Genomic DNA, 13,744 nt, shown 5'->3' with positions numbered 1-13,744 from the left:
GGTGGTTCAGGAATGGTATTCCTGAATCTAGTTCTCCCACCAAGACCTCTCAAACCACACTGCTGCTCACTCGCTCTCTCTCCCCCTCTTCTCCCTTCTCCACCCCCTCTTCCACCCTCCTGCACCACTGAAGGTTCTTGGAGAAGACCACTGCAGGCACAAAAGGCAAAGATCACAAGTTGAGGTAAGAACAATTTACTGAAAACAGTAATGAGATAGGACAAGAAACAGTAACAGCAACAATATTATTGACAGAAGTATACAAAAATAGAGAACAGATCCTCCCCCATCCCCTGGCAGGCTTTGTTACCCCAGAAAGGGATGCCTCTCCTCCCCAGAAGTGAGAAAGTCCAACTTCTCCACCCCTGGCAAAGATGTAATGTGGTACTGAATAACAAAATATCTTGGCCATGTTCCCTGCAACTCACCTGGCCAGAACCAGGACTGGAAAAAAAAATTAAATTCCTATTTTAGGGAAAATTGTATATGTTAAAGCAACCAGCTCTGATTTAGAGTGATGTTGTATTTAATTACAAGAAGTACACAGTTCAATGATGTTCCGAACGGTTTTCCATTTTTCTGTCAAGTTTGCACAATCACAGATAAGTTCTTGCAATTTTAGATAATGAAAGACAACAACATTGCATGTCTGGAGAAAAGGACAAGGTTGGCACTTGATGGATATTAGACACTGACAAATTAAAAAAGTAGTCTGCTTAGCTAATTTTCCAAGTCCAAATAATTGCTTTCTATGTGCAAAATAAAAATCTGTAATTTTCACTTCAAATGCTTTATCAGGAGGATGGCATATCCTGGAACTGGTTTGTTAGTAATGAAACTCACTGACCTTTTTCCCAGGCAAGGAGATGTTTATAGGACTGAGGATAACCCTCACTACCATTCTACATTTCCACTTAACATTTTGAAATACTGAGGTTTAAAACCCACATAATAAGGTATTTGATTTATTGTTCCTAGCAAGTTCATAAACAGACATTCAGAATTTTCTGTCATAATCTAATCTAATCTAATCTAATCTAATCTAATCTATTAAATACTTCATTGGAAAGGACAATTAGACTAAAAAACCCAAAACCTAAAGAAAACACGGAAATAGCAATTACAGCCAAAAATCACCACCCAAATCCCCAACCACAAAAAAAAAAAACAAAAAAAAAGAAAAAAAAAAAAAAAAAAAAAATTCAGAAATTTTCTTTAGTTAAGACAAACTGTGTTGTATAATAAATGGGTTACCTATAGTGCTAATACAGTGAAAAATCACCATCTTCATGGGACTGAAAAATAGTAAGCAATGATATGAGTCAAGTAACACTAAAAACCGCTTTTTACCACCAGTAAATTCTCTTCAGGATCTTCATGTAATTCTTCTTACTCCTTCAGATATGAAGTATAAAAAGAATTTCTTCTGCCCAGCTAGTAAATTTAGCCTACTGCTTACCAATTCAGAAGCCAAAGGTCTTTACAGAGAAGCCCATTGGAAACTTGGAAAACTATAAGCAGTAGTAGTACTTTCTAGCAGAAAGGACTGCATATCAATCCCAAAAGGAGGAAAAGCAATATGCCTTCTCTCTTCCAACATGAAATAGCAAGGGATATTTAGGAAACAGAACACACTTTTTTTTAAAAATTATTGTTATCATTATTAATTTTCTGGTCCCATTCTCAAGAATCTTATGTTAGCAGTAGGAACACTGCTCTACAAACACAATAATTTATTTTATACCTTTTTAATTCTTACAGAAAATACATAATTGCACTAGGCAATCTCATTTTGTCTTATACTTTACAAGCTTAGAATATAACACGGTGTGGTGGGATGTACTTTTAATCAACTGAAACATCTGCATCCAAATCATTGCACTGACAATTTCTAGTATCCAGCACACAAATTAATTTACTTTTAAAGGATTAAAAAAAATTTATTCAGCATTTTTTTGTATTAAAATATATCTAGATATAGAAAATACTGACATTTAATATTCTAGTCTAAAAGTAATAAATTCAAATTATTTTTACATAACAGAACAGCTTGAGCTGAAATGTATTAAAAATAACACATTTTTGTCTCAGGGTAATAAGCTGCAATAAAGAAAATAATTAATACTGTTGTAACCTAATATGAAGAATGGGCATTTGCCAGAGACCATTTCTGAGGCACATGTCATGAAACATAGATGCAGAAAGACAGCTCATCAAAAGTGAAGGGAGTGAAACAGAAAGACAAGAGTCTATACTATTTTTTGACCATAATTTATTTATAAGACTTATTATATAATAAAGCTGAAAGACTAATCAGGGCTGCTGAATAATATTCAATTTTAACTGAAAAAAGTTTAAAAGTTACTTTAATTTTTTCTCTGTTTCTCATATTACTAGCATCTTACACAATTAATAATTTCTTTCAAATTAATTTAGACTCTTCAAGGTAACAAAATTATTTTTCAAAAAAAATTTTAAAAGACCTCCTTTAAAGACATTTAGATAGTATTGATTTGAAATTATGAAGTAACTATATTACTTTATCCTTTAGCCCCTACTTTTTCCAAAAACTCTCAGCAGTGGCCTTTTTAGATCCCATTTTGCTTTCTATACACACATCTTACATGGCTGAAATTCAGTCATGACAATAAAAAGGATAGTACTCCAGTCAACAAGGAAGAATATATACAGGCTGTCTGAAGACATTATATTATTTTTTAAGCCTAAGAAGGTATTCTGCCTCTAACCCATCTGTTGTTTTTCTGTCATCCTCCTCCCTCCCTCCCCCTGCCACCCACTCCTTGAAGGAAACAGAAATATAAAAAAAACCAAAGTCAGTTCATAGCTATTGTGGGAGATAAATAAAATAAAAAAAACTTTATGCTAAAGATTTGATCTGGAATTCAGAATATATGAGTGTTGCTTTAGTAAGCCATCCATAAACTTCCAGCATGACAAGGCACTTCTCTATGCTCCAATTCCAGCCATCATCCTTCACCAATTTTAGGTCATTTAGGAAAGAATTCCTTGCAAAGTAGACAAAATTGAACTTTCCAAAGAACTATTGTAATAACCAATATAAATTCTTCTACTTGTGAGACATGAAACCAACACCTGAGTGACAGGGGATGTTTGAGTACCAAGAACAAGATGAAGGAAAGAGAAAGAGAAATTGAACATCACTTAACATTACAATACTCTTGTCCCAATTAGTGTAAATCGATACAGGGCTCATTCCTAATTTAATTCTTTTTAACTGAAACAGCTTCAACATGAATGACTTTATAATGATTTATAGGTAAAGACATAAATCTTACAGGTGGAAGAGAAAACACATGTATGTATCCTACTTTGACACTGTAACCCTCAAAAACATTTTATGTGTAAATAAGGGAATATGATTTTCACGAGACATCAAAAATTTACTAGCAGTCTCTTTTAAGTTTTAAAGGCATAACTAATTTTCTCCATTTTGTATGGTTAGCCCAGTTAAAATTATACTTATATTCATAGTCTAAATTATGTAAATAACTTAGACCAAATCTTATTATTAATATTACACTTAAAAGTTATTGTATATAAAATTTCTAATTCTCCTTTTTGTCTGCTGTTAATCTCTATACTGTTGCCCTGTAGATCTCCTTGAGGACAGTAATGTTAATCATGGAATATTTTTTGATTTGCCAGGAAGAAATATGTTCTTGATTCTGATTGATTCTTCTCTATTGTGATTCCACTTCAGACTATTTTTCTTTCTTCTATATATTTATATAGTTAATGAATTTAAAAATATATATGTCTATATTTTTAAAATTACTCTTTTTTCTTTTAACTACTGTAAACTCTGTTCTGTCTGGCTCCCAAATCTGCACCACAATAGCTCACCACTCTTGAATTTTTCATAGCTTCAATCTTAAGTGTACATTTTTTTTATCATCTTATACTTCTCTGCACCATGGAAGTCTCTGTTTCACTTTTATTATCAAGGCCTCATATTTCATTCTCTACAGAAAAATTACTCCTTATTTCTTCATAAAAAAATTATGGCTATAGTATAAAAAGATAAGCAAAGGCCCTTAAAAAAAAAAAGAGTCAAAAAATGCTCCTGCGGGCAAAGAAACTAAAAAAATTCAGTGGAAAAATCAATGGGCTGTTGCTATGACTGGCAATGCTGTATATACTGGTCTGCAGGCTATAAGCCTGACTATTATAGTAGGAGTTACATCAAAAAATAATATATCTTCCTTGTGCTTTTAAAAGAAAGCAGAACTATCACTGTATTTTTCAGTGGATTTGGTCCTGATGTCATGCTTTGACATGATCCTAGAAAACCGTGTAGACTGAAATCTTTCAGGAAAATTAAGTAGAGGAGCAAATAGTACCTAAATCCTGACTGGTCTTAATGCAAGCTATGTTCTGAGCCATCCAGCTCTGTCAAGATGTGATGTTAGCTGTCAAAAATCTTCACAGGAGAAGGGAAGGCTAAGGACTGTAGGTCTACCTCAAGGGCACAGATTTTTTTTAGAGAAGGAGGCAGATTTTTTAATTTCAGTTGTGAATGCAGTTGAAAATATTGCACAATCCACGCTGTAGGTGTATATGAACTGAGATTAGAGGAGTATAACAAAGCAGTGAAGAAGATAAATACAAATGAGCAATGCCTAAAATTAAAAAAAAATTAAAACTATAGGGTTTGTTTAAAAGTTTGTTTACATTGTTTACATATTTTAACCCAAGCCAAATATGATATTTTGATACAGAAAAGAACACATTGTGCCCTCTGTTTCTTACCTGTATGCCATGCACACTGGGATATCATGTAATCAATAAAACAAAACACTATGAAATATATTAAAAAAGAGTGGTCTTTCCCCTCATGTTAGCTCTAGAGATACAGGACTAGTGCTATTTATATGAATGTACTTCAGTCAAAAGACTTTTCATCTTACAAATCTTGTCCTATTTTTACTGTAGCCCTACATGTGACATCACCATCTTGAGAGCAAAGCTATTGATGCTTAAAACTAAGAAAACTGTGACTGAGCTTAGAAACTGATGAGTTTGGAAAGATAACAGTCTAAAAGGTGTAGGAAATAATCAGTTGGGGAAGATTTATCCAAAAGTGTATGCATAAGGATTTCTGCATTCTGAAATAAGATACAAAAAATACTAGGAATGGTTGAGAAAAAATATGAAATATAATGTTTGCTACTTAAATAGTATGTCAATAAGCAAGATTAATCAGAGATAAGTGTATTTTCATACAAATATTAAATGTCAAAGGGAATGATTGGTCTGAGGAAACAAGAAACAAGAAAAAACAAACTGAAATATATTGCCCTAGATGAACACATTAATGAAATAGATACACCAGAAATTTGTTGAGAGCCACTGGGATGGTAAATGCAAAGATGAATGTGAGAGCCTAGTATGACAAGAAAGAGAACTTCAATTTAAGCAGATGAACATATTCAGAACAGAACTTTAATGGTCCAAAATACCAATCTTAAATGACAATATACATTTGTGTAACTGTTAGAGAGTGTCTGACCAGGATAATGACACTGATTACCAGATTCTCAGACACGAAAGTGGAAACAGGCAATAAAGATTTTCTGGATAGCATCAGCATCCTCTTATCAATTAGTGAAATGTCACTGTGGGGAATTAAACAGATAACATTTTAAGAGACTAAAACTCTGTTTGTTCTAGGATCAGCTAATCAGGAAGCCACTCCAGTAAGAAAGTTGCTGCTGATTTCATGTAAAACAATTATGCTGTTCAAAATCCTATAGAAGTATAAAGTTTCATAATTGTGATGATTCGCTTAGATTCAGCATCTCTACAGAAGAATAAACGACAAAAAGAAGCTTGTAAACAAAGTCAAAAGTAGGAAGAAATTTCAATAAGCAGTTTGACAAGAGACAGGAAAATGGAGCTAAGAATAAATGTTCAGTTGTTCATCCAGAATTGACAGTAGAAGTCTTCCACTTGAGTTTGTGTAATTCAGCATAGATATGAATCATTAAAACAGGTTCTGTGAGTACAAAAACGAATTATGACTTGAACGGTACATACACCTCTGAGTCACTAGTCAGTGATATAGCAGGTGAAATTCAAGGTATATGGGGGAAAAAAACCTAACCAAACATTTTTTGTACACATGTAAAAGCAATGTGACCTGAATGCAACCACTCAGGAGCAAAGTTTTTGGCTGAATATTAAATCCATGAAAATATAAGCTCAACATGCAGAACAAGTCAAAAATAGAAAACCAATTGTTAAGAAACATTGAGAAAGAAAGCGGGAGAGAGAGAAGAAAATGTCATTATGCCACTATTTAAATACATGGCTTATCCTCAGCTAACAGCACTGTTCTTCAGGGGTTGATGCTAGGTCTGATACTGTTTGACAGCACTGCTGATCTCCATGGTGAAGAAATGCAGACACTTAGATTTACAGAAAATACAAGACCAGGAAGAGTGGTTAACATTTTAGAGTCTGCTATTCAGAGGGATTTCATCAAGCTGGGAGTATAGGATATCTGAAATTCAAAAATGGCAAATGTAGAGCCTAACTAGTACAGATTAATAAAGGCTGGGGCCTGGCTGGCTGGGGAACAGCTTTACAGAGAAGGAAAGAGAGGCTCTTGAACAAGCTGAGCATGAGGGAGCTGTGTGTCCTTGCACTTGTCACAGTAAAATGAAGGGGAGAGAAAAATGCCCTCATGCTCCATGAAAGGCTGTAACTATTCCTATTCAATGTAAGGTGACACAGTTATTAAAGGAATATCATAGCCCTAATTTTGCATTTCTTTTCTTCACAGGTCAAGTGGAAAGTTAAAATTTATGAACACACCAATCTACAACTGAAAAAAAAAATGCTGACATTGGCTCAGGGGAAAGAGTCAGAACAATCGCTTTTTAGGACTCTAAGCTGCTTTGAAGGAATAACAAAACAGCCATGAATTATCTCACCTAAAGCACTTTTTAAAGAAGTAGGAAAATGAGAGCTGATTTTTCTCCAAGCTTATTAAAAAGGGTGCATAAACTAATATTGCTATCACAATTGCCTAAAGAATTTTTGTGTGGTTAGCAATGATTTTTACAAAGCAATCATTTTTACAAAAATGATTTTTATAAATTAGCATGCCTATTCAATTTACTAAGTAGAAGCACACAGTGAATGCTCAGCAACATCATCAGGATACTTGAACTTGGAAGATTTATTATGTTTTTTCCTTTTGTGTGTTATTGTTGAAATCTTTCTTAAGCATAAGCAGCACTTATTGAAAGAATATATCTGTGTAGTTTTGACTGAGATTAAATCCTCATCTCAGGTCTTCTAGAAAATGTTTAGACTAAGAAAGGGAATGTCATCTCTATGGAAACACACGCAGGTACAAGAGACAATAATCTATCTGCAGTAAGTATATAATAATCTATTACATATCTTAACACTGAAATCACCTAAACTCCAGACTGACTACAGTCTCATCCTGGTAGTTTTAGTGAACAAGGACTAAAAACCCTTGTGGTGGTGCATCCTGCATCCTTCTCCCTGCCGTTCTTCTGTGTATGCTTTGCCTACGTACTAGGCTATAGAGCGAACTTGCCAGTAAATTCTGTTAAATCACACTTTCACATGTTTGTATTAAAACCTGCTTTTTGCCAATACCTTTGACAGTGATTATTAATTGGCCACACCAATCATTCACAACAAACCATCATATACAATAAAAATATAAAGGACTCTGGATACATATATAAAAGTATAAAAGAAATAAAGATTATGTTGTTTTCATCATTGTTATATCACAAACCTAAGGTATTTAGAAAGTACAGGCAAAAGTTAAGCTCCCCATGTTTTTCAGTATCTGAAACATGAAAAATTAACTGGTGATTTGACCTAAAGTAAGGTGAAAATTGCTTTTCAAGATGAGGACTCTTTCTGTGTAGAATAATTGGTGGAAGTGTAAATGATGCTTGTTGAATAACTAGAAATCAGATTATTTGTAATGCTTCAAAAGGTAGAAATAAAAAGAATTATGAACTTTGAGGAAAAACTAGTCAAACCATATACCCTTGGTGTTAAAGATACCCTTAGACTGTAAATGACATATTTGCATTCAAGATCACAGAGCAAGAAACAGAAGTTACCAAAGATATTTCACCAGGATTATTATTTTTCTACTAGATACTGCATAATTTTGGGTAGTTAAAAGCATAATACATGTAAGAAATCACTTGATCAAAACTAAACTGAGGTCCAGAAGAACTGTCTGACTGTTAAACAAATAATTGCTAACATTTTCATTACTTGAGAACAACAGGTCACGAGCAGAAATTGAAATTAACAAAAAGAGAAATATATTAAACAGAATCTGGCTAACCTGAAGTTGCGCTTTATTTGGCTTAGTAAGAGAAAGTGCCTTGTGTCCTACTTCTGCTGACAAAAAATTACTAAACTGTGATCTGAAAAAATCACAGAGATGCTCAGGCCTATAAAAACGTCAGAGTCAAAGAACATTAAGAATAGTGCTGGGCCTTCTTAATTACTTGTGAAAAAAAGAATAGGAGTTTCTGAGCCAAATAATTTAAAGTCATTGTACGGGAATGGACAGAAATACAAGAAAAAGCTTTTGAAGAAGTAAAGAGAATAATTTCAAATTCTCCATTAATGAAATTGTATAACCCAATGGAAAGTCTAGGTTTAGAAAGGGACACAATACAGAGTAGTTAGGGAACCACATTAATGCAGAGATAATGTCTAAAAGCACTTATGAGCTGTTATTTCTTGGGTAACGAATGAGAAAGAATTAGCACAAGACCTTTACAAAACTGACTAGAATCTTTCACAAGATTTGTCAGGACAAAAAAAGCTGTAAAGTGTCATGTCCCCTCAGATTTGCTTATGTTTTAAATGTCTGAAAGCATTTTTTAAAATGCAGAATGGAAAATTGGTTCATCAGCATCCCCATCTAACAGGGTCTGGCACAGTTCGGATCTCCAGCAATGCTTTGACAAATCCTACGACAATGCAATTGTCAGACCTATTCCTTCCATACAGTTAGTGTCCCTCATAACCAGAAATTAAACCTGAAAAGCCATATTGCATTTTTCTCATCAGAATGTCACCTTTTTTCTTGAGAACCTCTTCAGTTCCTCTATACTTTTTCACCCAAAACACTCTGTATTCCAAAGAACCTGTATCAAGCAAACCAAATTTGAATGCTCACCACTTTCAATACAATTGCATTCCAAGAGTTAGCTTAAATTTTAACACATTTCACTTTTAAATTCTTGAAGTCAGGGTGTCTCATGTGACAGCAGTTCTCTGAGGTTTGGGGACAGCAGGACTGCCCAAGTCAGCAGGGCAGGACTTGGCACCCTGGGCCATTCCCACCACCTCAGCCAGAGGCAAGGCAGCCGGGGAGCACTGAGGCAGCCCCAGGCATGTCCTTGGGCACGGGATGAAGCCAGGCAGGAATGTCACCCCACATGAAGGGGTGAGGAACAGGCCCTGTGAGGGAAACCAGGGTCAGGCATGGTCCCAGACTGGCCAGGAAGGGCGTTTGCAGAGGGTTAGGTTTGATTATGCTCACTTAACAGCTGGTCTCAGACACAATAGATATTTCTGAACAAAAGCTCTTCTCTGGGTATTCCCAAGAAATCTCTGATCCCTCGGAGATCAGAGGTAACAACTGAGCATCAAGCTGCTGGTTTGGTGGGGATACAGATATTCAACCTGATTCTGCTTAAATCTCAAATCTAACAGATGCTGTCACAATCCAATTAATAAGTTTCCAATTAACAAACAGGACCTGATAGTAGCCATGTTGAATATGGTGACTGAGTCAAAGAGCAGCAGAAGAGCTTCCACTATATGACAACAAAACAGCAGAGATACAAGTAAGGGTACACTGGTTGATTGGTGACAAAGACATATAAAATTTTAATATTTTTGTGAGATAGAGAATATCTTAATAATCACATCTTTTAGGCAACACATGTATATGTAAGATACAGCTCCTGATGGTTTTCAAAGGTAGATTTTAGCCTTTTATGGACAGAATTAGTTTAATTTGTGATGACACTTTCTTTTATTAAAATCAGAACAGTGTAATTTTGAATAGTTAAGATGGAAAAAGAAGAAGGATCAATTTAGTCTTTCAAAAATTCCAGGTAAAATTTTGTCTTTGTATAGCTATTGGTCAGGAAAATCACTGGGATCATAAAGGATTCGAATCCTGAGACCAAGCCAAAATACAAAATGGATTCAGTTTATCTATAATCCTATTTGACTTTGTGTCTGGAATTGTTGCCCTTAGTAATTGCCCCAAAGGTCCTTCCAGGAAGAAGTCTATATCATCTTTACAGTTCAGAGATGGTCACCTACTGTAGTTATAAAAAAGAAAACAAAAAGAAATGGTGTGGCAGCCTGGTATACAATGCCATGAAACACCCACATTTCATAGGAGTGGATACCTGTACTCTTAAGAAATTTGAGTTCATTTTTATCTGTATCTAAATGTGCCTTGTTGTCTGAGGTTTCCCGTCACATCCAAAGCAGTGCAGCCTTGTATCAGAGCTAAATATAGATTGCAGCAGGCTTAAATAAGAACGAGGAAAGCTGGCAAGTCTGGTATTCAGGTTGACCTCAAGTCCACACTGCACAAATTAGATTCACCCTAAACTTCATTTTAGCAAATAATATTCCAACCTCTGAACACAATACCAGGTGGCACTATTTGACGAGAACTTTTTAATTTCTTATTCAGTACTTAGCTAATCCAAAAGCAAGCAGGACATATGCAGTGCCAAAAGTCATGCAGGAAAAATTCTGAAACAGTTTATTTATTTATGAATATTCATGAAATTATTTAGAAAAACACAAATTTTTTGTGAGTGCTTTGTTATAGTCTACCTTAACACTAAACACATTACAAAACATAAATCTTCAAGTAGATAAGGAGAGAAAATGTAATTTTTTATGAATAGTCTCAGTTGCCAAGCTGAGACAACCTTCTCTGAGAAATTTAAACATGAAAATAAAGCATAAGAAGGAGAACGAAAAGGTTTTCCAGCTATATAAAATTACATGTCTTTGTATTCCACCCCAAGAGAGTTTAACATTGAAAATCAGTAATTTTAATCAATGCAGTTAGTAACTTTTAGTATAGAAGTACATTTAAGTGGCAGAAAGATATATGCTAAGAATAAGAATTAAACTGTTTCACCTAACTACTCATAGTACTGTAGCCAAACTCAGCAGAAGCCGCTAAATCAATTTGAGCAGTTAGTACATATGGTGCCTTATTTTTCCATAGATACAATAATGACAGCACCACCACAAGTCCTTTCAACTGCAGGGTAGGCACATTATTAGAGTTACAACCCACATACAAACATTCATCCACTTACTAGTGACAGCTGAGTTCTGATTATGTTATATATCTGAACGAAAGACAAAGAACTGCAGGCATTGAATAGCTAACAGAATAATTCATTTTTCAGAAGAATATTGAATGTGACAAATAATAGGTTTCAAATATACCTAAGACATATTTTTGCATATTCCCAAAGCTAGAAAATTCCACATGACAAAATTTGTGGTTAACAACTCCTGGAGTCTGCCTGCAAGCACTTACATTGTCGTCTTTGAGCGCAGTAGGAACAAATGAAAAATCAACAGAGTTGCCCAAGGTTTTCTGAGAAAATTACACACTGGAGAAAATAGACTGTGATTGTGCTGTAAAATCCCAGCAACTCTCAACCAAAGGCTGCTGAATGGAAACAAATACATTCCCAATGTGTTCAATGACTGTATCCAAACGTCTAAAAAAAAAATCTGATGTAAGAATCTCTCCTTTATTATAACACTGATATTATTTCAAAATGTTTGTACAGTAATCTACACTTGGTGGAAACTCTGCATAATTGTCTTACTATACTTGCATAGGACTTCAAAATTTGGCATCAAATCAAATTTTGGGAGGCCATTGTTTCTTTTCCACTGACTTTGATATCTTACTGATATTCTATTAGACAGCAATATAAAATCAAAGCAACAGTTAGAAAATTAGAGAGGCACTTGTCAAAGGCTGTTAGTGGAGGGAAAATTAGTATAACAAATATCTTTAAGAGCTGCTCTTAAAAATTACAACTTTCAATTCATATTTAGCATTATAGATGAATTACCTTATTGAACACCTACCAGCCTTGTTGGGCACAGTGAGGACACCTGAGCACCTGGAAACTTGGGCTGGAGTCCATGTTAGTGACATATGTTGATTGGTTCTCTTAATCCTGAGCAGGCTTCTTGTTGTGTACCTAAATATGGACATAAGTATCTAATTTTAAGCCTTGGGGTCTGAAGGGCAGTTAAATATGTTTCTGCTTGAAAATGACATTTTGTATATCAATAATAATCCACAAAGTTGAGATCTGCCAGAGGGGGAAAAAAAATGAAATGACCTGGTCATGCTGAAGATATGACTATCTCCAGATTTGCTTTAGGACTAGAGCCCTCACATGAACAATATTCTACAAATGATGAAGTGATGCTTTGCCAACAGACACCAGATGGTTGTTAAATGACAGATGAGAGTCTACATTGGATAGAGTCAACAAACCAGGCTGTAACATATGTAAAACTAGTAATCCATATGCAAGTTTCAGAGACTGAGAGCTCACTGGTGATTATAAAAAGTTGGTTCAAAATCATTGCATTTTCAAGATTTACTTTGCCTCAGCATTTTCCTGTTGAAACAATGTCTTTATCACTTACCTTCTAGCAGTAAATGCTAATAGCCTCACATGTGATGAAAGAGAGACCTGAGTTGTCTGATGAGGAAAGGGTTTGTCTTTTTACTTTGTCCTCTCAGTAAATGAAAGGAGGATCATCCTAATGACTCACATAGGAATTCTGTTTGATATTGCAAGAGGTGATGACTGATCAGCATTTTCATGTGGCTGGTAATCAGAATAAGTAAGGCACAGAATCACAATACTAGGGCACGTACACCTTCATCACAGTCTTACCCTGATCTACTGCTTCATGTGTTGTTGGTAAAAAAGGAAAAAAAACCAACATTTTCATTTTTAAAGTATATATTTCTGGCAGGTATTAGTGGAAAAAAAAAGAAAATCAGTGTTAATTTTTATAGTCAAACAAATTTTATTTGATTAAGTTGCTTTAGCAGCAGGAGATACTATCTAGGAAGATGTATTTTTATTTCTGCAAGAGGTAAATTTTGGTATTAGTTAAAAGTTCTTTTGCAGATATAAGACCCAATCAGGAGCTGAAAAAATGTCAAGATAGGACTTTTCCACTGCGAAAAAGTATTTGGCTTATTTTTTTCCTTTTTCTTACCAGTAGGAGGTTATAAAAACCGTTTCCTTTTGCAGCATTCTGAATATGATTTTGTGTTTTAACTATTGTTGAAATCTTTATCTAAAAACAAGCTTGTGAAATTTCTTATTTTTCAGTTAAATCTTTCAGCTTTGCTCTGGGGTTTAAAATACCAGCTGAGGTACAAGTCAAAAATCTGTGCACACAGATTGGTTTCTAATATTCCAGAATTTAATATCTGTGTTCCGTTTCAACAGAAGATTAAAAAGGCTCTTAAAGATTACCTTGACTAAAGAAAGCATATAAGTAATTAATTGTTTCTGCCAGAACCCTGGTAAGTGAAGAGAAAATTGTAATGACTGACAATATTGTAGAGAATATGAAAATCATA

Source organism: Geospiza fortis, unplaced genomic scaffold (genome assembly GCF_000277835.1).
Source record: "Geospiza fortis unplaced genomic scaffold, GeoFor_1.0 scaffold111, whole genome shotgun sequence".
Lineage (NCBI taxonomy): Eukaryota > Metazoa > Chordata > Aves > Passeriformes > Thraupidae > Geospiza > Geospiza fortis.
This window is presented reverse-complemented; position numbering follows the sequence as displayed.